At 36.5% G+C, this 27,945-nt stretch overlaps 1 protein-coding gene and 1 pseudogene across 1 annotated transcript in view; both read left to right on the top strand.

Annotated features, from left to right (window-relative positions):
• Positions 1-27,945, top strand: part of TIAM1 (T cell lymphoma invasion and metastasis 1) — a 251,069-nt gene that overhangs the window by 4,576 nt on the left and 218,548 nt on the right. The gene's annotated exons all lie outside the window — the stretch shown is intronic.
• On the top strand, positions 14,832-15,330 carry LOC114052767 (annotated as a pseudogene).

Raw genomic sequence — 27,945 nt, 5'->3', positions numbered from 1 at the left:
CATTCTAGTAGGAGGAGAAGAATCAAGTGTCCTCTCAGAAACTTAAATTCCTCAGGAGTCAGAGGGAGTTAAATAAGACAAAGGTATTGGAATGGTTTTGATGATCTTAAGGAAGAAAGGAAAGGGAGGGAAATAAAATTATACTAGAGAAGAAAATTATTATCTTATTTAAGGATGCACACATGCAAACTTTGGTTTAGATATACACCACTCAATCAAGAAATAGGAGGAACATGGGAGAGAGGATGGGGAATAAGAAAGAGAGTAGATGGAAGGAGAGATTAGTCATAAGCAAAATAAACTCCAACTTTGTAGTGTGGATTCTGAAGTGAAGTTTAAAAGGAAAGAAATAAAAGATAAGAATCTTTGGGGTCTGGATAAGGGGAAGAAAAGGACAGGTGGGACAAAGCAAATCTATTAAGCATAGATCATTAGTGCTGACCATATTCCTCTCTCACCTCCTTTTCTTTGTAAAGGGCAGGGTAAAATGAGGCAAAGAGGGGAAAAGGTACAGAACAGAATGGCAATACACAGTTTATGATCATAACTAATATTAATGAGATGAACTTACCCATAAATAGAAGAGGATAGCAGAATGGATTTAAAAGTGTAATCCAACAATGTTATTTTCAAGAAACATATCTGCAATGTAAATATTCACAAAGAGTTAAAATTAGGAGCTGTAGCAAAATTTACTATGCTGTGGCTGACTTAAAAAGAAAGTAGGATAGCAATCATGATAGCAGAACTGATATTTTTTGAAGATGATATGCTTTTCTTAAAGCATCTTTTTTGGAAAGGAGTGCAAAAAAAGAAATTAACAAAAGCTATTGGATTAGTTGAAGGGGAGATGAAAGAGGAAACTTTTACCAACTGAGAGGAAGGAAAGGAAGAATAATATAATTAGATAAAAGTAGGAGAGAAAAAGGAACTAATAAGCAAATCCCCAAAGGAAAAGGGGTAACAAATGAAGGGGGGGGATCAGGAGAAGAGAGCCAGTGGGAACAAGGTCCCCTTAAAAAAGATTAGTAAAGTAACTGAAGGAACATAGTATTGTATTTACAGGAGAATAGGAAAAAAAATCATGAATTGAAGAAAAGGCAATATTAGAGACAAATGGAAGAAAATATAAACCCAACTCTCATACTTTAAATGTGAATGAATTAAACAATCCAATAAAATGAAAAAAGTGACAGATTGGACAATATGTTGCTTACATGACGTATATTTTAAAAATAAAGACATTGACGCAACTACGTGGCACAGTGGATAGAGCATCAGCCCTGTAGTCAGAAGGACCTGAGTTCAAATCCAGCCTCAGACATTTACTAGCTAGCTGTGTGACCCTGGGTAAGTCACTTAACCTACATTGCCTTAAACAAAACAAAACAAAAACAAAAATGAAGATTTTTACATAAAATAAAACTGAGGGGATAGAGAAACTATGTATCTATGTATCAAGTGAATCCAAAAAAGCAGAAGTTGCTATCATGCTATCTGACAAAGCAAAAACAAAAGTTGAAAAGATAAAGAAGGATAAACAAGAAAACTGTATTTTGCTGAAAGGAACTGTAGAAAGAAAACTAATGCTTATAATAAACTTATACACTTCAAAAAACTTATTTTGTAAAAGTGAAAACCAGATTGTATCAAAGATGAAAAAGAATTCACAAAAATTGATGACATAAAGGAAAATGTGAGAAACTGTTTTGCCCAATTATATGCTAACAGAACTTATAACTTGGGTGAAATGGAGTAATATTTATAAAAATTCATGATGCCCAGACTAATAGAAAAAGAAATGGATTGTTTAACCTTATATCAGAAAAAAAATTAAGCAATCTATTAATTAAGTTGCAGGACCAGATGGTTTTACAAATCAATTCTGTCAAACTTTGAAAGAACAATTGATTCTAATATTACATAAACTTTTGGCAAACATAAGAAAAAAATAAGATTCTATCAAACTTCTATGATACCAATATTATCTTGATGCCTAAACCAGGGAGAGATAAAGCAGAGAAAAAAGACTATAGACCAATATTTCTATAGGATATTGACATGTAAATATTAAATAAAATACTGGCAAAGAGAGGAAAAGAACAAGGTAAAAACATTTTATAGTATGACCAGGTTGGGTTCACATAAGGAATTTAGAAGATTATATTAATAATAAAAACAATACAAAGCACATGATTATATCAGTAGATGCTGAAAAATATTTTGACAAAATCTAACATTTTTTTTTCTTTGTTTAAAGAACAACGAACCTGGAACTGATAGCAAACATTGCTTCTACTCCCTGGTTCAGATACTTTGCATGGGTTTAGAATCATGGAACAAATACATACAGACAGTCAGTCCTTAACTTTCATTGGGGTAACATTCCTAGGAAATGACACGAAAGTAAAACGTAAATGTTGATACATTGAACCTATGGGAAATAAGGGGTTAGGTTCCCATGACCACCAAAAACTGCAATCTTATGCTAGTGATTGCTGATAATATGCTTTTTTGCATGTAATTCTTCATAAAAATATTAATTATGATAATATATACTTTTCCTAATATAGTAACCATGAAATAACCCATAAAATGCAGGGGAGAGGATAAGCAGTGCCAAACAGGACAAGGAAGAGCAGGGGCTTCAATGTCAGAAAAACCCCCAGGTAAAATGGGAAAGGAGCAACCTGCCATTTCTAATCTCCCTTTCAGCTCTATTTGAACTATTCCCTGAGGAAGAGCAGATGCCTTGGGATAAGTCCCTGTTCCCAGGTCAGGGCCTGCTCTGCCAGATCTGTCCTGTGGGGGAGCTTGCAAGAGGTTGAGGGTGACCACCATCTCATTTACCCACAAACTTAACTGCTTTTCCATTTTTTTGAAAAAATTTCCTCATGATGCACTTTCAAGGTTACTTAAACACCTCTGGAGCTGATTCACAAATACTTTTATGAACACTTCCCTCCTTTTTGCAGATATAATGAGTAGTTGATTTGTTAAAATCAAACTCATGGCAGACAACGGCTGCAGACATTTGGTTGGCAGCAGACATTCCAGCATGAAGTTTATCTAACACCTTTATTTTCTCACTAAGCCACATCACTAACTTTGCATGTTAGGGCTTAGAGTCCAAAGGACTTGCACTATGCTTTAGAGGCATAATTGCAGCACAAAGTTTGAGTTTCAAAGGCATACAATAAAACTGTGTAATGAATGCATGGGGAGCTCTTTCCAATAGTAGGGTTACTAAGACCAGTGAAGTGCCTAGTAGGATACCAACCACCCCATAAACTTGAGAACATTGCAGTTCTCATTTTTTTTCTTTACTGCACATATGTGGGAATGTGCGTGATTGCTAATACAAAAGTGAAAATGAGGTTGCTAATAAAATCAGGTGACTGCTTGAAGTTGTAAAAATTAAATGCTCAAATATTGAAGATTAATTCTGTGTGTATGTTTTTTCAAAATATGTTTATATATTTGAATTTAAAAATCAGAACAGATGGAAAATCATATAGATTCAAAATGAAGGACTGGAAAAAATCTATTATAAGTTAGCTAAATCTCAAAATGGAGTTACCATCATGATTTCATATATGACAGTAGCAAAAATGTACAATTAAAAGAGAAACATAGGGTTAGTATATTTTTATTAAAAATATGATAGCTAAGAAAACAGTTTTAATAATAAGTATATAGCGACTGAATGGAATAATAAATTGTTAAGGAAAAACTAATTGAAAAGAAAACCCTAGATATTGAGACTGACTAATCCAACAGAAAGATTAACTGGAAGGAAATTATAGACTTAAAAAATGTTGGGATAACTAGATTTGATTGATCTATGGAGATGTCTGAATAGCCGTCTAAGAGAATGTGGATATTTCCATGTTTTCATGAGAGTTATCTAGAAATTGATCTTGCTCTGGGAGACAAAGAACTCATGAATGAATGAATTAACCAGTGTTTATTAAGCACTTAATATGTACAAAGCACTGTGATAAGTGCTTAGGACACAAAGTAGAAAAGTGAGCCAGTCTTTACTCTCAGGGAGTTTACATTCTAATTCTAAACAGGGTTTAGTTATGGGGTAGATTGGTTGGTTGTTTTACTTTATCCTCAAAGAGGACTAAAATGACATCACTATATAGGGGTCAAGGTGCCTGACTGTGGCTGATCAGATCAACACAAGCTTAGAAAGCTTTACCACAGGTCAGACACGAATAGTCCATATGAACATTTGGAGTGGAAATGTCTCTAAATTTGTGCATCTCATGTTTCTTTTGAGCTACTGCAATTCTGCTTTGCTCATAGAGCACAGCACCTTCTTTGATGTGGACACACCATGCTAGGTGGTCCTGTGCCAGTATCTCCTATGTCTCCCAATTGTTCCAAGGTTCTTCAAAGAGACCTTGAGAGTGTCCTTGTATTGCTCCTTCTTATCTCCATGTGAGCACTTGCCTTGTGTGACTTCTCCATAAAATAGTCTTTTAGGCAAATGTACATTTGGCATTCTAGCAGTGTGGCCAGCCCATTGGAATTGTGCTCTTTGCAGTAGAGTTTGAATGCTTGGCAGTTCAGCTTGAGAAAGGACCTCAGTGTCTGGTACCTTATCTTGCCAGATGATCTTCAGAATCTTTTCCAAGATAATTCTAATGGAAGCAATTTATTTTCCTGGCATGGCGCTGGTAGACTGCCCAGGTTTCACAGGCATACAACGATGAAGTCAGTACAGTGGCTCTGGAGACCTTCAGTTTTGTAGTCAGTCTAATACCTCTCCTCTCCCACACTTTCCTTTGGAGCCTCCTAAACAATAAGCTAGCTTTGGCAATATATGTGTTCATCCCTGGAAAGTATATTGCCAAGGTAAGTGAACTTATCCAGAGCATTCAAAATTTCTCCATTTGCTGTAACCAATGGTTCCATGTATGGATGGTGTGGTGCTGGCTGGTGGAAAATCTGTGTTTTCTGGGTGTTCATTGCTAAGCCAAAATTAGCACAGGCAGTGGAGAATTGATCCAAACTTTGTTTCATCTGAACTTCAGAGACTGCATTGAGTGCACGATAATCTGTGAACAAAAACTCCCACGCCAACTGTCCTTTCACTTTAGTCTTGACTTGTAGCTTTTTCAAGTTAAATAATTTATCATCAGTGTGGTAGCTGACTTTGATGCCATATACATCCGTATTGAAGATGTCTGACAGTGTTGCTGAAAGCATCTTGCTAAAAAGCATAGGAGCAAACTCACAGCCCCTTGCTTTATTTCACTGGTGACTGGGAAAATGTGAGAACATTGTCCATTATCCAGAACCCGTGCAAGCATGCCATCATGAAACTGACATGCAATACTGATGAACTTCTCTGGGCAACCAAGTTTTGACATAATTTTCCACAAGCTCTCGTGTCTGACAGTGTCAAGGGCCTTTGCTAGATCTATTAACATTTTATACTCACCCCATTTCTGCTCCTGGCATTTCTTCTAGAATTGTCAACAAGAAACACTACATCAATCCCTCCTTGGCCCTTTCTGAAGCCACACTGGCCCTCAGGTAGATGGTCATCTTCCAGAAGAAGGATCAGCGAGAAAGAGACACCTCTACCCCTCCTCCCCATAGCTTGTCACAGGACAACCTATTTCCTTTACTTTTATAGAGATGGACAATGGAGGCATTCTTGAACTCCTGGGGGATAATCTCTTTTTGCCATATAACCCAGAAGATTTCGATCAGCTTTTGTATAAACAGTGGACCCCCTGCCTTGTAAACCCCAGCTGGAATGGGATCAGCATCAGGTGCTTTGCCACATGAAAGGAGTCTAATGGCATTCAAAACCTCTTAGTTGGAAGTTTGGCTAGACAGGGATTGACTTCAATCTGAGGTATATGATCAGTGGTTTCAGCATTGATTGATGATGGTCTGTTGAGAACACCATGAAAGCATTCAGCCCACCTCTCCAGGATCATGTCTTTATCACTAATCATTGTAGTTCCATCAGCACTGGGTAGTTGAGATGCGTCATAGGTCTTTGGCCCATAAATAGTCTTCAGGGTTTCATGAAAGCACTTTGTACTGTTACTATCAGTATAAAACTGAATTTCATCGGTCTCCTTACTGAACCAAGAATCTTGTATCTCTCTAAGCTTTGCTTGTACTTTACTTTTCATGGAGTTAAATGTTACCTTCTTAGAGATGGATGAACTATCCTGCTGATAATCCCTGTGGAGTTCTCATTTTTCATTTAACAGCTTCTGAATTTCCCTATCATTTTCATCAAACTAGTCTTGGTGTTTGTGAATCTTCTGGCCCGGGTGAGTAAATGTGGTGCTGTAACCAAACCTCTGAAAGCTGCCACTCCTTTTCTGCTCCACTGTTGCCAATTGTGTGTTGTCTCAGCTTTTCCTCCAAGTTAGCAATAAAATGTTCATTCTCAGAATAACTCTCTAATCTGTTGACATTAAGTCTTCCGGTAGTTGCTTTGGAGTCTCCACTTTTGTTGAATGCAAATGTTTAGCTTGGAAAGGATAAGTCTATGATCATTCCAGCACTCTGTACCACACTTTGCCCTTGTCACTCTTACTTCCTGTCTGTCTCTTCTCCTTACAATGACATAGTCTATTAAATGACAATGTTTGCTGTGAGGGTGTATCCACAAAGTTTTCTTACATTTAGGTAAATGGAAGACAGTGTTGGTGATGAGACGGCCATGAGATGCACAAGTTTTTGGTAGTAAATGACCATTGCTGTTCCTGTTTCCAATTCCATTTCTCTCAAGGACTCCCTGCCATGTCTGATGGTCTATGCCTGCTCCGGCATTAAAGTCACCCAGAATTATAAGCTTGTCTTCTTTTGGCACATTGATGATGAGGGTCTCCAGGTCTCCATAAAGTTTTTCTTTGACCTTATCAGGGTTTGTCATGGTGGGAGCATTTGCACTGATGATGGTGGCATGGTGATTTCCTGCAAGTGGCAATTGCATTATCATGAGTCTGTTGTTCACTCCTTTTGGTAGGTATACAAACTTGTTGACTAGATTAGTTTTTATTGCAAAACCTCCGCCAACTCACAGTGCTCCCCTTTGCTGTGCCACTTCAGAAAAATGTGTATCCAGCTCCAACTTCAGAAAGCTGGCCTTCATTTGCCAGCTTTGTTTCACTCAGAGCTGCTATTTGGTTATAATACCTCCTGAGTTCTCTAACAAGAGCTGTTCGTCTTTCTGTTCTAGTGGATTTCTTGTTGTCCGTAAGTGTGTACACATTCCATGTACTGATGGTGAGTGGAATCATCTTTGCAAAAGTTTTAGGTTTTTTGTGTTTTTTTTGTATTTCACCCACAGTGCAGTCCAGGGTTGAGTGAAGCAGAAAATTATTAGGGCACCTTTTCTAGCCCTTCCTCACACTAGGAGGTGAGCACTGTGATCCTTAAAACATGTTGCTCTCAGACACCCAGGGGACTGCCAAATCCCACTGCTGTTTCAGTCTAGTGAGAAGACGACCCTATGGCCTGGGCTGCTTGTGTTTAGGGTTGTGACTACAGGTCTCAGTGTATCTGTACCTGCTGCTTTGTCACTTGCCTGTCATCACAGGGCTTTGAGGTAGGTAAAAAATGGTATAGTGGTATGAGTGATGTCTTTTGACTCACACATAAATTGGACTTAAGTGAGGCAGAATTGTAAGAAGTCATTGGCCTCACTCTCTTCCAGAGTCATCAAAGTCCAGAGGGCAAGACAAAAATCAAGACAACCAGCAGTGGCTCGAGACTTTGGTATCTTTGATGTTTATTTATCTAAATTAATTAGATAATTGATGTAATGTTTCTTGCTTGACAACTCTAATTTATCATCAAATCTAATTTAGATTTATCTTGACAAGCTCTAAGCACTAAACAGCACCTGCTTTAGCTGCCTTCGTAGCCATTGGAACAAATTGTTCTCATCCACCCATTCCACCAGAGGAAGTCTTCACGTGCTTGGTGTAGTTACCCCCCACCCCAACTCACTGATGGGTTTGAGAACTCTTGGTTACCCTTAGCTTTGGTTAGTCCATCTGCCAAAACAGTTTGCTGGGGTGTGGCTGCTGTACGTGCTACAACTTTTTGGAGTCACAGGTGAGAGAGTGGGGTGATTTAGGTGGAAACCTTTAAGTAAAAAGTAGGCCTCAGAGCAGAGGTACCAGTCTTCTCTGAACACACTCAGGTTCTTAGGATACTTAACAATGGAAGGTGGTTGTTTATTTTGCTATAGAATAGAGGTAAGGTTAGGATGATGTACACGTGCATCTTTTTTTTTTTTTTTTTTTTTTTCTTTTTGGTGATGCAGTTGGTGTTAAGTGACTTGCTGAAGGTCACACAGCTAGTACATGTCTGAGGCCGGATTTGAACTCAAGTCCTTCTGACTCCAAGGCTGGAGCTCTATCCACCGCGCCACCTAGCTGCCCCTATCACATGCATCTTCGTTGGTGTCTTTTTGATTGATAAAACCTTATCCATGTCTTTTTTTAAAATTAAATTATATTTTTTTTAATGAACAAAAATTCACCTTGTCTTCTTTCTATTTCCCTTCTCTCCCAATTGAAAAAGAACAAAATTATTGTAACAAATATGTAAAATCAAGCAAAACAAATGACCACATTGGCTATATTGAAAAATATGTTTCAATTTGTCACCTAAGGTTGTTACCTCTCTGTCAGGTGGTGGGTTAGCATGTTTCATCATGAGCCCTCTGGAATCATGTTTGGTCATTGCATTCATCAAAGTTCTTAGGTCTTTCAGAGTTGTTTATCTTTACAATGTTGTTATTGTATAAATTGTTCTCCTGGTTCTCCTCCCATGACTCTGTGGGAGTTTATAAGATTCTCTCAGTTGTTTTTGAAACTAGCCTCTTCATTATTTTTTATAGCACAGTAGTATCCCATTGCATTCTTATGCCATAGTTTGTACAGCCATTCTCTAATTGATGGACACTGCCTTAGTTTCTAGATCCTTGCTACCACAAAAAAAAAAAGAGTTGATACAAATATTTTTTGTACGTTTGAGTCCTTTTTCTCATTCTGTGATCTCTTTGGCATCAGTAGTGGTATCACTGGGTCAAAGTATATGCATAATTTAGTACCTTTTGGGGCATAGTTCCCAATTGCTTTCCAGAATGGCTGGACAAATAGTTTTGAACTAGTATTGCTGTTAGCTCTAGGGAATTACTAATCAATCAACAAGCATTTATTGTCTGTTATCTTCTATGTATTGTATTAGGAATTGGGAACTAATTGGGAATTAGTTCCTGCCCTCAAAAAGCTTACATTTTATTAGAGGAGGCATGTACATATAGAAATATGTAAAATAAATACAAGATAAAATTTTGGGAGGAGGACATGAGGAGCTGGGAAGATCCAAAGAGGCTTCATGTGGAAGGGCACTTGAACTGATTTTCAAAGGAAATTATGGATTTTAAATGATAGAAATGAGAAGGGGGTATATTCTAGGCATAGGAACCAGGATCATCAAGAAGCCCCACTTTGGGAAGGGAAACAAAGTATAAGGCTGAAAAGGTAGGTTAGGGCTGGTTGTGAAGAGTTTTAAATGTCAAGTGTAATTTTATATTTTATCCTAAAGGTAGCCCTTGTAGTTTAACCTGGATGTGTAACTTAGTTCATTAGAGATCAACCTGCTGTCACTATGTTTCTTTCCACTTCTGTCTCTGCATTCTCTCACTTTGTGACCTCGTTAATTCCCATGGGTTTAATTATTATCTCTGTACATCTGACTTCCAGAATGATATTTGCAGCCCCAACTTCCCTCCGCAGTTACAGGGCCCCATCAACAACTCCCTATTGGACAGTTTAAACTGAATATTCCATAGGCATCTCAAATTCACCATGTCTAAAATGGAAGTCATTTTCTTTGCCTCTTCCCAAACCAAACCCTCTTCAGAACTTCCTATTTCTTTTAAAGGAAGGCTTTAAATCTCCCAGATATGCAACCTTGGCATTGTCCTTCAATTTTCATTTTTACTTACCCCACATATTCCAATTCATTTCAAAATTTGGGAGGCAACATGGAGTGGTGGGAAGAGCACTGGCATTGGAGTCAGAAGCTATGTTCAAATCCCACCTCCAATGCCTACTGTCTATATAATCCCAGGAAAATAATTTAACCTCAGTTTCGTCATCTGTAAAATGAGGTGGTCTTAGACTAGATGGCCTCTGAGATCTCTTCCAGCTCTAAGGTGTAATCCTTATTGTTTCATCTTCCACAATATCTCTCACATCCATTCCTTTCTCACTACTCATTTGGCTACTCTCTTAGTTCAGGCCCTCATTACCTCTTACTTAGACTATTGCAATGGCCTCCTAATTTTTTTCCCTGCCTCAAGTCTCTCCTCACTTTAATACATCCTCTCCATAGCTGCCAAAGTGATTTTCCTTAAATACAAATCTGACTCTGTCCCTTTTCTATTCAGTGAACTCTACTAGCTTCGTATTGTCTTGAACTCTGTTCCCGTTGCAACCTAATCCTAACCTACTTTTCCAGCCACTGTGTATATTATTCCCCTTTTTGCAATATAGAGTGTCATCAAACTGGCCTTCTTGTTCTTCCTCATGTAGAACATCACGTCTTTCAATTCCATGACTTTATTCTGGCTGTACCTGCAATGAACTCCCCTCTCACTTTTGCTTTGTAGAATTCCAAATTCCTCCAAGACTCAGCTCAAACGCTGCTTTCTATGTGACCCTTTTCCTTTTCCCCAATTGCTAGTGCCTTCCCTCTCTAAAATACCTTTATTTATCTTCTATTTATTCTGTATATACTTATATGTGCAGTAGGTGGTGTTAGTTAACAAGGCAAGCTAAGCTATCAATGAGCTGGGGAAGGAGAAAACTACTTCAACCCTGTAGAGGAAACTTTCTTTCAGCTTTGTTTTCCCTGGGAAAAGGCAAGGAGAGACCTTCCATTCAAACTCTGCCCACCAAGAATGATAGCTGTCAATTTGAAAATGAAAGTAAATTCATTCATGCTTCACTCCCTCACAATCTGCCACTCTCTCAGCAGCTTAAAATTTGTATTTGGGTGTATCTGAATACTGAATTAATATACTAGGCTTCTAGGCTATATTAACATTCTCCCCCTCTGCTTTTATAGCTCTAAGTCTACAAATGAGCTTTCATGGATCAAACCTTTCATCTCTAGAGAGTAAAAAATGCTTTCTCCCTTCTTGTCTCCCTGTCTGAAAGCTTTAAATAACACATAAGTTCTTCTGGCCAACGGAGTTTTATAGTGGGGAAACGAAATCTAAATTGAAAGCAGTTGATATAAAATTAAAAGCAAGAGTCCCTGGCCAACTGGAAGAGCCCCTCACCTCACGAATGACTTTGCTGGGAAGCAAAAGACCTCTGTTCCCCCATCCTCCCCCACTCCCATTAGTCCATTTCCTATGGCCATCTTTCACTGCCTTAGTAATGTAGATTCCTGGTGCTGCCACTCTGGATCTATATGTACCAGTTCACACAGATCTTAAGCATCTATTTCCTTATTTCTTAGAGCACAGCAATGCTCCATTATATTCATACACCACAGCTTATTCAGCCAGTTCTCAATTGATGAACATCTCATTCTTTGCCACCCAAAAAGAACTGCTATAAATATTTTTTGTACATAAAGAACCTTTTCCTCTTTCTTTGATGTCTTTTGGTATAGTGCTAGCAGTGGTATAGCCAGGTCAAAGGACACACACTGTTTAGTAACATTTTGTATCTTAGTACAAATTGCTTTCCCAGTGGGTGTACCCATTCACAGGTCCACCTACCTTGCATTAATAAGAAAGCTCCAGATGGGTCATATCATAAACAAATTAGAGAAACATGGGAAAAAATTACCTATCAGATCTATAAATAGGAGAAAATGACCAAATGAAAAATAGAGAGAATCATAGATAAAATGGATGATTTTAATTACATAAAATTTAAAAGTTTTTGCGCAAACAAATTTAATAAAGCTAAGACTAAAAGGGAAACAACTGGGAAAAAAATCTTTACAGCAAATTTCTCTGATAAAGGTCTCATTTCCAAGATGTATAAGGAACAGATTCAAATTTATAAGAAAGAGATCCTTCTCCCAATTGATAAATGGTCTAAGATTATGAACATAATCCCTTTCGTGCAGTGTGTTTTAAAAATTCCTGTTGATTTAATGTCTTTAATTCTTTTCTTTCAAAATCCTGGTGGGAATCTATTATTGCTCAGACCCAAACCCAAGTCAGGAACTTGCAGATCTCAGACCAAGGGGGCTGCAGTCATACTTTTCCCTAGATCAGATAACTTGCAGGTCCTTGGCCTGAGCTATCCCTGAGATCCTGGAATAACAATACCCCCAAGAAATCAGCAACATGACCAGTCCTTTCTGCCAGAAGTGTGCAGAACCCAGCCCTAACATCAAATCTTAAATTAGGAAGTAGGTGCTAGAAGAATGAGCAAACAAACAAACAAACAAAAGAATCCCATCATAAAAAGCTATTATGGGGACAAGGATGTTTAAGAGACAAACCCATAAGAAGAGAATGATTCAAAACATCTACAAGAAAAACCTAAGAGAAAAACATAGCATAGTTACAAATTCAACTAGAATTCTTGGAAGAGATGAAGCAAGAATTAAAAAAAAATATTTTTATGAATTAAATGAAAGTGCTAGAGGAAAAACTGGAAAGGAAATGAGAGCTATGGAAGAAAGAATTAGGAAGGGAATTAATAGGTTGGCATAAGGGCGACATAAAAAACTTTTCCCAAGCAAGAATCTCTGAAAATTAAAATGAACCAAATAGGAGCCTATGAGACAACAAAAAATATTAAAATTAAAGTTTAAAAAAAAAAGACTGGGACAGCTAGGTGGCGCAGTGGGTAGAGCACCGGCCCTGAAGTCAGGAGGACCTGAGTTCAAAACTGGCCTCAGACCAAACACTTGACACTAGCTGTGTGACCCTGGGCAAGTCACTTAACCCCAATTGCCTAAAAAAAAATTAAAAAAGGAAAAAAGACTAAAAAAGCAGAATAAAATATAAGATATCTCATATCAAAAACAACTGATGTAGAAAAGAGATTGAGGAGAAAAAATTTAAGAATCATTGGATTATTTCAAAGCCATGACCAAGAAAAGAGCCTAGACATCGTATTTCAAGATATCTTAAAACTGTCCTGGTCTCTCAAAACCAGAAGACAAAAGTGGAAATAGAATCCACTTGTCATCTCCTCAAAGACACTCCCAAATTAAAACTCCCAGGAACATTATAGCCAAAATCCAGAACTTTCAGGTCAAAGAAAAAAATAACTGCAAAGAGCCACAAAGAAAGAATTCAAGTACAGAGGAGCCAGTCGGGATCTCGCACAGTTAAGCTGCCACCTCTGTATTGGTGTACAGAGCTTGAAATACTGTTTTTCAGATGGCAAAGGGTATAGACTTACAGCCAAGAATAATTTACCCACCCTGAGTGCAATTCTTCAGGGGGAAAAAAAAATGAACCTTTAATAAAATAGTGGACTTCCAGGCATTTCTGATAAAAAGACCAAAGCCATGTAGAAACTTTGAAGATCAAACATAGGACTTAAGAGATACAGAAAAAAGTAAACATGAAATTAACAATCATAAGAAACTAAACAGAGATAAACTGCTTACCTTAAAATATGAGGAGATGATACAGGCATCCCCTTTCAACCGTGTTATCAGGGGGTCATAGAGAGAGTCTAATTAGACAAGGCCTGGAAGTGATTCTCTTATGTCTTGATGATCTTAAGAGAAGAATGGAAAGAGAGGGGCAGAAGAATATACTAGGAGTGTGGGGGAAGGGAAAGGAAAGTTAGGGAAAATTATCTTACATAATCTTACATAATTGCACAAATAGATATCTATACAAACAGGGAAGAGGGGATGAGGGAGAGTGGCTGATGCTTCAACTTCACTGTCATCTGAATTGGTTAGAAGAATATGCATGCACATGCACGCACACACACACACACATCTGCACACAGAGTTAGATATAAAAATACATTTCACTCAGTGCAGAAGTAGAAGGGAAATGGGAGAAAGGAGATTGGGGATAAGAGTGAGAGTATATTAAAGGAGGGATGAGTCCAAGACAAACTGTAAATGAGGATGTACAAAAATATTTATAGCTCTTTCTGAAGTATCAAAGAATGGGAATCTGAGGAGGTACCTATCAATTGGGGAATGGCTGAAAAAGCTGTGGTGTATAAATGTGATAGAATACTCTTGTGCTGTAAGAAATGATGAATAGGAGGGTTTAGAGCAGGGGTGGGGAACCTGCAGCCTTGAGGCCACATGTGGCCCTCTAGGCCCTGTGACTGAATCTAAACTTCACAGAACAAATCTCCTTAATAAAAGGATTTGTTCTGTAAAACTTGGACTCAGTCAAAAGGCCACACCCAAGGACCTAGAAGGTCACATGTGGCCTTGAGGCTGTAGGTTCCCCACCCCTGCTTTAGAAAAATCTGGGAAGACTTGTATGAACTGATAAGTAGTAAAGTAAACAGAACCAGGAGAATTTATACAGTGACAACAATATGATAAAGACAAATAACCTTGAAAGAATTAGGAACTTTGATCAATCTAAAGACAAACTACAATTCCAGAGGACTAAGGGTGACATAGACTACCCACCTTCTGATAGAGAGGTGAAAGACTGAGAGTACAGAATGAGATATATATATTTTTTGGACATGGCCATTGTGGAAGTTGTTTTTCTTGACTGTGTTTGCAACAGGGAGGAAAAAATCTCAGTGCGGGTATGGAGAAAGAGGAGAGCCTGTGGTATTGCTTTGACCACGAAATGACCAAATATTATGTTTAGGGGTACACAAAGTGGTTGTAAAGACCACAATAAGTAAACAACTTACATCAAGAACGGGATTGATATACATTAACCTGGATGATTTAATATATGGAGGACAGATAGATGATGACTTTGATGAAAAGTATAAATGTACCATTTTGGATGATGATAAAGTAGTTGATGTGTGGGAAAATACAATGAAAGAAGATGGAGTTATTGTTGATTATCATGGCTACCCTGAAAGATGGTTTCATACAGTTTTTGTGCTCCAAACAGATAATTCCTTATTATGTTAAACAGGACTTGAAAGCAGGGGATACTGTGTAAAGAATTTATAGGACAACATTCAGTGTGAAAATTTCCAAATTCTTTATAAAGAAGTCATGGCATCTTAAGCAACTGATATAGTACATCAACTGCCCGACACTGTACCAGAAGAATTAGAGAGTAATTTAGATCAGATAACGAAATGGATCCTAGAGTAGATCAAAGATAATAATTGAACCTTCAGGGGAAAGCGCTTATTTTCAAGGCTTTCCCCATAATGGCTTGCAGATTGTCTTGATGTTTCTCTCCCTGTGCAATAGAAATTAAATCAACTTACTCAATTTTACTATCATAATTTCTATTGTAGAAATAGAAGGTAGAATATATTTAAGGTTGAGTTATAGCTTAGTTTTTTCCTCTATGAGAAAATTGAAAACCCACAAATACACTGCATAAAGACTTTTAAAAAAAAGTTTAATAAATACTCAGCATTCTTATTTACTTGGTTGATTGGAAAAGAATAGGTAAATTTGAAAAAAAGGGGGGGGAGAAATCACAGTGGAGTTTATTATTCACTGTCAGTGTGTAATTGGAGAGGGATTAGTAGAACAGGGACATGAATAATCCAACACAAGAAAATCTAGAAGTCTTTTATATTATTTGACTGTTAGTCCTTTCCCCCCTACCACCACTATCAGGTTTATCTTCCATTTATGCTTTTCTTCAAAGCTGCGGAATATCGAGCCAATATTAGAGATTAAGAAGGTACCACAGATGGTGGACCCTCACCTCCTTTACTCAGTGTTATCCCTTAGAAAATTTTTTTTTCAAGTAATGAGTATTTATTGTCTCCCTTCCTACAAAAAAGAAAAAGAAAACACTTGTAACAAATGTGCTATCAAATAAAACAAATTCTCACATTGACCATAACTGCAAATGTATGTGTTGTTCTACATCTTCAGTTTATCACCTGTTAGGAAGTGGGTGTTCTCTGAAATCATAGTTGATAAATCATTATCAAGATTCTTAAGTCTTTCAAAGATTTTGTCTTTACAGTATTTTTATTGTATACATTGTTCTTCTGGGTCTGCTTATTTTACTCTCAGTTCATACAAATCTTTCCAGGTTTCTCTGAAACCATCCTTTTCTTCATTTTTCTATGGTATTGTAGTATTTGTATACCATAATTTGTTTAGCCATTTCTCAACTCATGGGCACCCTCTTTGTTTCTAGTATCACTGCCACTTTCTGATAAGCACTCCTCTCCAGAGTCATGCTTTGGTGCCCCTACCAATGTAACCCTTTCTTGCAAACCAATAAATATAGTCACAAGCAAAACAAAATACATTGGTGACCTCTGAAAATGTATACCTTATTCCATACCCCCCTAACAAGAGATAATTATTACCTGTAATTGTTTAATTTCCTAAATGTAATTTCCTCCCTCTCAGTTTTTTTTACTTATTCTATTCTGGGCCCAAATCATTATCCATTTTCAATTCTTGACTCAAATAAATATACATACACACATGTGTGTGTATAAACATATATACATATATATACACATACATGTATAGCCATATATATATATATACATATATCTACTAACTCAGTGGACTAGAAAGCTAGTAATCTGGAAACTGGATTTTAGTTTTTCTTACGAATTTTTAGGTCAAATTCTTTTGAATTGTCATGGATGTTATTGAAAAGGCCCTATAATTTTCCAAATTTTGATGCTATCATCACATTAACAAGACAAATGTTATTAAAATCATAGTAATAAAATCACTAAGTACTTTAGCTTAATCAGCAGTAGCTGAGTATGTGCAACATAATTCGTTCTAATATTCTGCCTAACTTGAAAATAAACAAAAACGTTGCTGTTTTCTTGTAACATGTAATCTGTTTTCCCAGAAATGATTGTGATTTAAAGACAAAAGATAGAAATAGATTTTTTAATGAAATAAATAAAAATATCAGTTTGATATGGCTCTTGGTGAGCCACTTAACATTGTTTTTAATTTATTTCATTATTACATTAGTCAGAGTGCAAAATCTTTCAAAGTGGTTTCTCTCTACAATGTCACTATATAAATTGTTCTAGTTCTGCATACTTTACTCTGCATCAGACTGTAAAAGTCTTCCCAGTTTTCTTAGAAACCGTCCATTTTGTCAGTTATGCCAAAATAATATTCTTTTTCGTTCATATACTCCTATTTACTTAGCTATTCTCCAATAGGTTTACAATTTTTTACAATTTTGAAAAGAGTTGCTATAAATATTTGTGTATATAAGGGTCCTTTTCCTCTTTCTTTGATCTGTAGTGGTATTTTTGAGTCAGTTGAGTACGTTTTTGAATCTAGTTCCCAGTTGCTTTCCAGATGGCCAAATCAATTCACAGCTACACCAACAATGTATTTGTGTACTTTTTTATAACTCTCCATCATACTCCTCCCCCCCCACAACAACTCAGATACAGCATTGATATTAGCCACTGTTACTGACAAAAGCCTATCAGCTACTGATGACACTCATTACTCACTGATCCTTTCATCATGAGGAAATAGAAACTAGGTAAAAGTTGTCCTGGAAAACATACTTTCACCCTCTAGATCCTACTAAGAATTATTGAAAGCATTTTCATATGACTTTTCCATAATCATAAGGTAAAATAAGAAGTGGGAAAAATTTATATAAGTTTTTTCTATATTTCTCAATCCAAATAGTAGATATTATTTTATGTTTTAGGTGGAGGGTCATTAAGTCCTTTAACCCTAAACCTCACAATGGCTTTGGGAGAAGCAGGATGGCTTTGGGTTCATTTGTTCTTTCACCACTTACTATGATTACTTACTATGATCCTAAGTTGAAAAGGACCTGACTAGCCATCTAATCCAATCCCCTCATTTTACAGATCACAAAACTGAAACCTAGGGAGCTTAAGTGACTTGTCTGAGGTTACACAGGTGATAAATGTTTATGTGGGCTTTGAATCCACGACCACTAATTCTAGAGCCAGTGATCTTTTCACTGAACTATGTTGCCTCATATGGTAGCATTTAAATCTCTGCACTGCTCTGTGAATCTATCTCTATAAAGTAATCTTTTCATAGTTTGGTATGTTGTTCAATTGCTTTTCAGTCCTGTCCAACTCTTTGTGACTCCATTTGAGGTTTTCTTGGCAAAGATACTGGAGTGGTTTGCGGTTTCCTTCTCTATCTCATTTTATTGTTGAGGAAACTGAGGCAAACAGAGTAAAGTGACTTGCCTAAGGTCACAGAGCTAGCAGTGTTGGAGGCTGGATTTGAACTCAGGTCTTCCTGACTTCAGACACAGCACTTTATCTACTTAGCCGCCTTGATTAATCTAGAACTGAATAATAAATAAATTGTATTGTCTTTTTTTTTCTTTCTAATAGTGGTACAGCCAGCCATGAGTAATTAGGATTTCTCCTATTATTTAGGTTTTCCTTTAATTAAAGAGTATTTTGCAGTTACAGTTATGTAGTTTCTTTATGTGTTTTGGTAGACTATAAAATATTTATTACATTTTGTTGTAATTTTGAATAGAATTTATCTTTCTATCTCTTCTTGCTGAATTTTATTAATGACATGCAGAAATTGTAATGATTTATGTGGATTTATTTTATATCCTGAAACATTTATTTTTCCTTGACTCTTTTGGATTCTTTTTGACTCTTTTTGGCTTCCTTCAAGTCTCAGTTAAAATCTCACCATTTACAACAAGTATTTCTCAGTCCTCCTAAATCTTAGTGCCTTTCCTCTGAGATAATCTATCTTGTACATTTCTCATTTGTACATGGCTGTTTGCATGTTATCTCCTGCATTAGATTGTAAGCTCCTTGAGAGGTGAGCTCCTTGGGAACAGGGACTGTTTTTTGCCTTTCTTTATATTCCCAGTGCTTATCATAATGTCTGGAAGCAGGAGGTAAATGCTTAATAAATGCATGTTGACTTGATTTGACTTGGGTTTTCTAGAGTGAGCATCATATAAGCTGCAAAGAGTAGTAGTTTTGTTTCCTCTTTGTCTATGCTCATTCCTGTGATTTGATTTGATTTTCTTTACTTCTGTCTATACTTTGCATTTGTAACATTTTTATTTAATAGAGATAATAATAGACATCTGAACTCTAGCCTTCCTCCATTACATATAATGTTGGCTCTTAAGTTTAGATATATACTACTTACCATGTTAAGGAAAAACCCATTTAGTCCTATTCATTCTAATGTTTATTTGTTTTAAAAAGAAACCAGTGTTAGATTTAGGCAAAGAACTTTTCTTGATGAAAATTTCTTGAGAAAAAAAAACCTTTTTATTGTTTTTATGCTTTGTTTTTTCAACTACCAGTTTTTTTAGGATTAAATAATTTAATCTCCACTTAATTTCCATCCTTTCTTTAAAGGCTTCTCATTGAATATAATTTTATACATTATAATTATTAAATTATATTTTAATATTTCTGTTTTCAGCATTTTTATGTGATGTTTTTGTGACCCAATATGCGGAATAAAAGTTTTTGTTAAGTTGTTATGTCAATCTAAGAAACATATGTAGTTTTTTTTTAAATTCCCATTCATTAACCACCAGAATTCTGTCTCTAACTTTTTAAAAAAGTTTATTCAGGTCCTTAATGCCTATCTTGTGTTTATTCTTTTGTTAGACTTGTCTAGGCCTGAAAGGGGTGCATTAAGATCCCCCTGTAGTATAGTTTGTCTGTTTCCTCTCATTTTGGTTAACTCTTCCTTTAAGTATTTAGATTCTCTGGAATTTGGTATACATATGTTAAATATTTATGTTGCTTCACTATTTGTGGTACCAGTAAGCATAATGTAGTTTACCTACTTTTCTCTTTTTATAATGTGCATTTTCACACATGATTGAAATCATGATTATTACCCTTACTTCTCTGAGTTCACCTGAGGCAAGGTAGATTTTCCTCCACCCCTTTATTTTAACTCTTTGTGAATTTTAAATTTCACATTAATTTTTTGTATACCATTTATTGTTGAATTCTGCTTTTTAATACATTCTGAAAATCTCTTCCACTTTATGGGTGAGTTTGCTCTATTTGCATTGATCATTATGTTTCCTATTTGCCTCCTTCCTGTCCTCTTGTATTTTTTCCTTTCTTTTCTCTCTGCCCTACTCTTTTTAAAGAAGATGGTGAAAGAAAAATTTGTTTAAGAAATTTATAATTTAAGGGATCTATTTCTACTTCATTTACTGTGTTTTCTTCACCTTACCTCAACCCTGCTCACATATTTTTATGGTTTTTCCTTTTTTCTCTCCCTGAGTATGGACTCACCTGAATGATGAGCTGTCTGGGTGTTCATCTGACCCTATCTCTTGCACTTGTGTGCATCACCTTCCACTTGTCTTCCCTCTGCCTCTGTGGAGGCTGACAGTCTTTTGTGCTGTTCTGGACAGGATGGAGGAACTTGTAGTAACTTCATCATTGTTCCTTCTGGTGCAGTTTTGGAATTTACTGGGTTTTTTCAGTGGTTCGAGGCTCCTCCAGGTTTTAATAACATGCCACCATATTTCTGCAGTCCCTAATGCAATATGATATTATTGTGCTGTAAGAAATATAAAATGGGACAAATTCAGAGAAACCTGAGAAGACATGTGTGAGTTGATATAGTGTGAAGCAAGTGGAAGCAGAAGAATCAGTTACATAGTGATTACAACATGCAAATAAAAACTGAGAAAAACTTAAGTACTAATATCAACTCAGTGGACAATCAAAAAAACTAAGGATGAATCATGCTCCCTATCTCTTGGCAGAGTTGTAGCCTAATGTTGTAGAATATGACATACATTTTCAAAACAGCCAATGTGTGGATTTGTTTTGCCTTATTTGTTATTAAGGAGGAATCTTAGGATCTTAGGTTTAATGCAGGAAGAGACCTCACAGTCCAACCCACTAATTTTGTAGTTGAGCAAATTAAGATCTACTCAGGGAGACTGACTTGCTTAAGGTCACACTGGTATCAGAGGTGGGATTTGAATCCAGGTCCTCTGTCTCTGGTGGCAGCTAGGTAGCTCAGTGGACAGAGCACTGGGCCTGGAGTCAGGAAGACCTGAACTCAAATTTGACCTCAGTCACTTACTAGCTATGTGACATTGGGCAAGTGACTTAACCTCTGTTTGCTTTAATCCACTGGAGAAGGAAATGGCAAACCACTTCAGTACCTTTGCCAAGAAAACCTGATGGACAGTATTGGTGTGCTGTCGTCCAAGGGATCACAAGAGTAGGACACAACTGAATAACTATGACCCCTATCTTCAGATTGAATTCCTCTTTTCACTGTACCAGGCCCCCCCTTTTTTTGAGGGACAGGGGATGGATCGGGAAGGTGAAGAGCTTGTAGAACATGAGGATAATGGTAGTATGATACTTGTTAAAATGAAGAAATAAAAGAGCATCAATAAGTCATTAATGAAAAAAAAAACAGGAACAGAAGAAAGTTCAGTAGGAGACATAGACAAACAAGACATTGTTGAAACTACCAATATAAATATAAAATATAGGGGGGAAGCCCAGCTGTACATAATGGCAAGGGGAGGGTAGGTGGTGAAGTGGATAGAGTCAGGAAGACCTGAGTTCAAATCTGGCCTCAGGCACTTACTAGCTGTGAGACCCCAAGAAAGTTACCTAACCCTGTTTGCCTCTGTTTCCTCATATGTAAAATGAGATGGAGAAAGAAATGGCAAATCACTCTAGTATCTTTGCCAAGAAAGCCCCAAATGAGGTCACAAGAATTGGATGTGACTGAAACAACTGAACAACAATAGATATGACCAATAAACTGGAAGGACTAGTTTTTTCTGATTCTCATGACCTCTCAGACCTCTCCAAAGTAGAAACTATGGCCTAAAGATAAAGCTACTTCAGCTGTCTCCAAGGTCTAGGACACCAGAAAGACAAAAGGAGGTTAACAAAACCACCTATGAACTAATGCCTACCTTAAGCGCAGTCAGCACTCCTTTCCCCATCACCCACCATGCTACTAGCAACAGGTTGAATTAGACCTTCCACCCATGAACTTTCAACAAAATGCAACCTCACATTCCAGGCTCCTCTCTTTCCTTCCAATGTGGAGAAGATCCAAGTTTCAAACTGAAGATATTTTCTGAGTCTTCAATGGCTGACTCTGCAGCAGTGTTCTGTATTGCAGAATATCTCTGCAGGACAATGGAGGAACATAGGGAAAGGGACATGACATATGTGAGTTTGAAATAGAGCTTACCCCCAATATCTTCCTCCTATCCCTACCACTCTCAGATTCAGAAATCTAACTCCAAATGACAGAAATCATCTGAGATTTCTGTAGCATCAGCATGGCAGCACTTTGAATTGCCTGCCTAGAGAACTGAAGAACAGAGGGAATAGAGACAGGACACTGTATGTGGTGGGGTATGGAGGAGTACACTAAACCTGAGGGAAAGAGGCCAGAATCCATCTGAAGCCAGTTCTGACTCTCCAAAAGTCACTCAGGACAGAGACCTAGGCTGGTGAACCATAAATTGCCTAGTTTGGGAAGAGACTGAGACACTTTGAGATCTAGGCCCCAGAGAAACCATCATCAGAGGGGAGGGAGTCAGAAAGTGGGCAATAGGGCAAAACAAGGGAGGAAAAAGACTTAAATTACCCAATATTTCAGGAGAAAGATTTAATACGCCTAGATACCTCATAGTTAAGCTCTACAACTACACAGATAAAAATATTATACATTGCTAGAAGAAGCAAAGCTATCATTTAAAAAGAAATAATAATTAAAACCACAGCACACTTTTGAAGGACAGTGGCAGATCATAGAAGCTGGAATACCGTATTTGTAAAATTTAAGATGGATCTTGAATAAGGAATTATGTATCCAGCCAAAGTTAGTGTACTTTGCAGAGACAACACAAAAAGATAAAATTTTAAAACAGCCAAAGTATGTTCTTTGCTAATAGTGTGAGAACCCTCAGAGCACTGTGCTGACTAAAAGTTTCTTAGGAAAGGGAGAAAACCAGGAGGAGGAATTGGCTAGGAAACAGCCTTCCCCCCAACCGGGGTAATCTCCATGCAAAATCCCTATCTTTGATGTAGAGGAAGTCCAAATTGAAGGAACTTAAAGGAAGGACATTTATTTAGAATAAAGTATGTTGTTTCTTTTAGACATTGTCTAAAGCCAAACCTAACAATTATAAGAATACATGAATATAGACTAAAAAGCAGATTTTTAACAGTTTGCTGCTTATGGGAAACATATTTAATTCTGAAAAAAAAAACTAAATGAATTCAAAATGAAAGGCCAGTCTAAAATACATCATGAAATGGTTATTATGAAATATAATAGGAACAGTAACAAATATGTTTGTGTGTGTATGTGTATATACACACACATGTACTTAGTTATATTCAAACCAGAGAATTTTTAAGACATTATATTAAAAGTTTTTTTCCAGAATGAGAGCATACCAGTCTTAATATAATTCTCTAGCAAAACTAATAAAGGAAAATCTTACACTCTTGTGAAAAATAGTGGGAGATTTTAACACCCCATTATCAATATGGGATAAATCTAATCCCCTCATTCCCCCTAAAGAAAGACATGGCAGAGCTAAAAAGAACATGAAGTCAGTTAAACCGTATAGCTATCTATAAATTCTGTACTTTCTCTCAAGGTAGGAAAGATTGCCTGTAAGTCATTGTCTGACTGAATAAGTTCATATGAGCATTAATTCCCTGAGGGTCAAAGAGAAACATGCTAGCTCATTTTCATCCTGACTAGTCCGTGTCCACTTTCAGCATCTATATCTCCTTGGTAACCTGAAAGGACTGTACACATTTTGACAATAATTCAACAAAACTAGCAGTAAGTAATGATGTAATGAATAAAAAATCTACCCACCCCCATTTTCATGGAAGTTTTTTTAATGAGCTATTAAATGATTGGTTAAAAGAAGAATTTTTAAAAATCAGATTACATCAGAGATAATTATATATTATAGGTACTACATATAAAAAACTATGGGATTCACCCAAAGTTATACTCAGAGGCAAATTAATATTCCTTAATGCCTGAATTAGTAAAAATGAGAAAATGTATTGTCTGCACCTGAAAAAACTTCGAAAAGGAACAAAACAACAGAAAACAGAAGAGGAATTTCCAAGATTAGAGGGAAGAGCAATACAATTGAAAATATGAAAACAATTTAAATGATAAATCCAAGACAGAACAAGAAGAGAGCAACTCCGAATCACCAGAATTAGATATTAGAAAGGAGAGATCACAAGGGCAAAAAAAAAAATCAGAACACAGGCAGGGATTATTATAGATAGCTCAATGTCACTGAATTTAAGACACTTAAACATGGAATTACCTACAAAAATATAAAATATTCAAATCCACAAAACAAGTGATAGACAATCTTGAAAGGAATATTCAGACCTGCCTTAGGAACTCTTTGCTGAAATACACAAGTTCATAAGTGAATTCTACAAAAATTTAGGAAAGTAAATATGTTATATAGATCATGATAATTTTGTACTATGTAAATTGCTTATGATACTTTTCAGGATTATAAAGTGATATACATTATTTGTCTCATTTGCATCTCACAAAACCCTATGAAGTAGATACCATTATCCCCATTTTTACAAATGAGGAATCTGAGGTTCAGAGAGATTAAGTGACTATTTCAAAATAGTGCTCAACTTCTATGAATAAAATGATATTCTTAAAGTTGAGAAAAATATAGGTCAATATCACTGACATTGACATAAAATAGATAAAATACAAATATCACAGTAGCACATCAAAATAAATTGTCAATCATGATCATTAGGATTTATAAATTGAATGTAAATGTGGCTTAATAGTAGAAAAATAATGAAAGTTATTTAAAAATTGGACTACATGATCATATGGTCAGATGTACAGAAAGCCATTGATAAAATATATGCATTTATTTTGAAAACATTTTAAAGGACCTTTTCATGTGATATAGAAAAGTATGTGAAGTCATGAGCAAATATTATGTACTCTTAGAGACACAAAGGAATAAACATTGATAATGAAGTTAAAATGTTTCTATTTGAAAAATGACATGAGTGCATTTCTAGAAAACTCAGGACAGCCTTGAACATTGATTTATCCTTCTATATAGGAGACCTATACAAAGACAATTTCAAAAAGATTTTGACAGATAGCAAGAACTGAACAAATGGAGGGATAGCTCTTGCTTATGGTTAGATAGTACAAATATAGAAAAAAAGTGCTTTCTAAACTAAATTATAGATTTAATTCAGTGCTTATAAAAACACCAGTAGATTTTCATAGAATTAGTCATGTGGAAAAAAACATACAGATCGAAATATTAAGAAGAACCATGAAAAAGAAAAAAATAAGGGATGGGGCTGTAGTATAAGGCAATAATTATAAAAACTGGTATTGGAAAAATAGAAAAAATGTATCAATAGAGATTCCTGATAAGGAGCCCAATGAATATAAAAGATTAGTGTCTGATAAATTCACACCCCCACAGCACCAAGAAACAGAATTGCTCTTTGGTGATAACCACTGGGAAAACATAATGACTAAATACTAAAAACAATCAAAAACCCTCAAAAAGAATAGGGGGGAGAATGGAGGATAAAAGCCACCTATCACAGTAAGTTCTAATAGAATCAGCTGTCTAAATTGAGTTTTAAAAAAATATTTTTAAAATGGAAGACAAAGGAATAATATTGGCCCAGTTATAATGAATGAAGGACCTTTTTTTTTTTTTAATCTTTCAGGCAAAAAAGAAAATAATGGGGACAGAATTGATAGGTTTGGATAGATAAGGGTAAAGGATTTTGCATAACCAAAAACAGTATATCTAAAATTAAAAGAACAAAATTGGAAATTCATTATAAATTAACTTATCAGGTAAAGTTGACATCCAAAATCTGTAAGGAGCTGACATATACACATGTTTAATAATATATCTTCATTGGCCAAGGAAAACAGACAGTTAACAAAGGAGGAAATTTAAATTATAAATAACCATATGCAAGGCTTAATTGATAAACATTTATTAAGTGCCTACTGTGTGTCAGGCACTGTGCTAAATGCTGGGGTTGCAAAAAGAGGTAAAAGACAGATCCTGTCTTCAAGGAGCTCACAATCTAATGGTGGAGACAAGATGCAAACAACTATGTACAAACAAGCCATATACAGAATAAATTGTATATAATCTCAGAGTGAAGGCACTTAAGTTTAAAGAGACTAGGAAAGACTTCTTGAAGAAGGTGGGACTATAGCTGAACCCAGTGAAACCAGAAAGTAGAGATGAAGAGGAAGAGAGTTTCAAGCTTAGGGGACAGCAGAGAAAATGCCCGGAGTCAGGAGATGAAATGTCTTGTTTGAGGAATAGCAAAAAAGTCATCACAGGATCACAGAGGATGTGGAGGAAAATAAGGTATAAGAAGAATGGAAGGTAGGAAGGAACTAGGGTTATGAAGGAGATGAGAGGAATTTATATTTGATCCTAGAGGTGATAGGAAACCACTGGAATTTATTGGACAGGGGGTTACATGATCAGATCTGCACTTTAGGAAGATCAATTTGACAGCCAAATGAAGGCTAGACTGGAATGAGGAAAGGCATGTGGCAGGCTGACCAACCAGCAGGCTGTTGTAGTAGTCCAGTCATGAGGTGATGAGGGGTTGCATTGTGGTGGTGGCAGTGTCAGGGGAGAGAAAGGGGTATACGTGAGATGTCAAAGTAGAATTGATAGGATTTAGCAACTGATTGGATATGGGTGGTGAGGGTAAGAAGTTGAGGATATCTGGTTTGTGAGTCTAGGTCACTGGGAGGATGGTGGTGCCCTCAAAATCAATAGAAAAATTAAGACAGAAGAGTCTATTTGAGGGAAAGATAAAGAATTCTGTTTTGGACATGTTGAGTTTAAGATGTCTATGAGACCACTAGTTTGAGATATCCAATAGGCAGTTAGAGATGTGAAATTGGAGTTCGAATGAGTGGTTAGGGCTGGACAAATAGCTTTGAGAATCATCTGCATAAATATGATAATTGAATCCATGGGAGTTGATGAGATGACCACATGAAATAATATATAGAGAGAAGAGAGGGGATCCAGGACAGAGCCCTGTGGGACACCTTTGTTAGTGGGCAAGATCTGGATGAAGATCTTACATAGGAGCCTGAGGGAGTGGATAGACAGGGAGGAGGAGAACCAGGAAAAAAGCAATATCATGAAAACCTAGAGAACAGAGTGTATCAAAGTGTTTTGAGGTTGGTGACAAGGAGAATAAACACTCTTCAACAAAATGCCTTTTATTGTCACCATCAGACACAAAACACAGGACTGGATAGATCGTGAATCTGACCCAGTGATTGCAAAGGTTTTTTTTTTTTTAATGCTATTTTCTCTTTAAAAACAAACAAACAGCTTGTTTAGAGAGAGAAGAGAGCCTAATGCAGCATGCTCATTGGAGAAATAAAAAGATAATCAGTACAGTTCCTGCGTAACATTCCAAGCAGCAAGGAGGTATAGTGGATAGAATGCTGGTTGGAATCAGGGAAACCTGAGTTCCAATCCTGCCTTAGCTGCCTACTTGTTGATAACCTTTGTCTTGTTACCTAATCTCTCTCTGCTTCTTCATTTATAAAATGTGGATAATAATCACACCTACCTGACATTGAGTATTAAATGAGGTAACATATGTAAAGCACTTTAGACTTCACACCATGCAAATTAAAAAGATGATAAAAGATGGGGTCAGTCAATGGAGAGACTATGCAAAGAAATGTACACTGATGTATCTTGCGGAC

Source organism: Vombatus ursinus, unplaced genomic scaffold (genome assembly GCF_900497805.2).
Source record: "Vombatus ursinus unplaced genomic scaffold, bare-nosed wombat genome assembly UNPS02014809.1, whole genome shotgun sequence".
NCBI classification, from domain to species: Eukaryota; Metazoa; Chordata; class Mammalia; order Diprotodontia; family Vombatidae; genus Vombatus; species Vombatus ursinus.
Note: the sequence above shows the minus strand (reverse complement) of the source record. Positions and strands in the feature narration are given on the sequence as shown.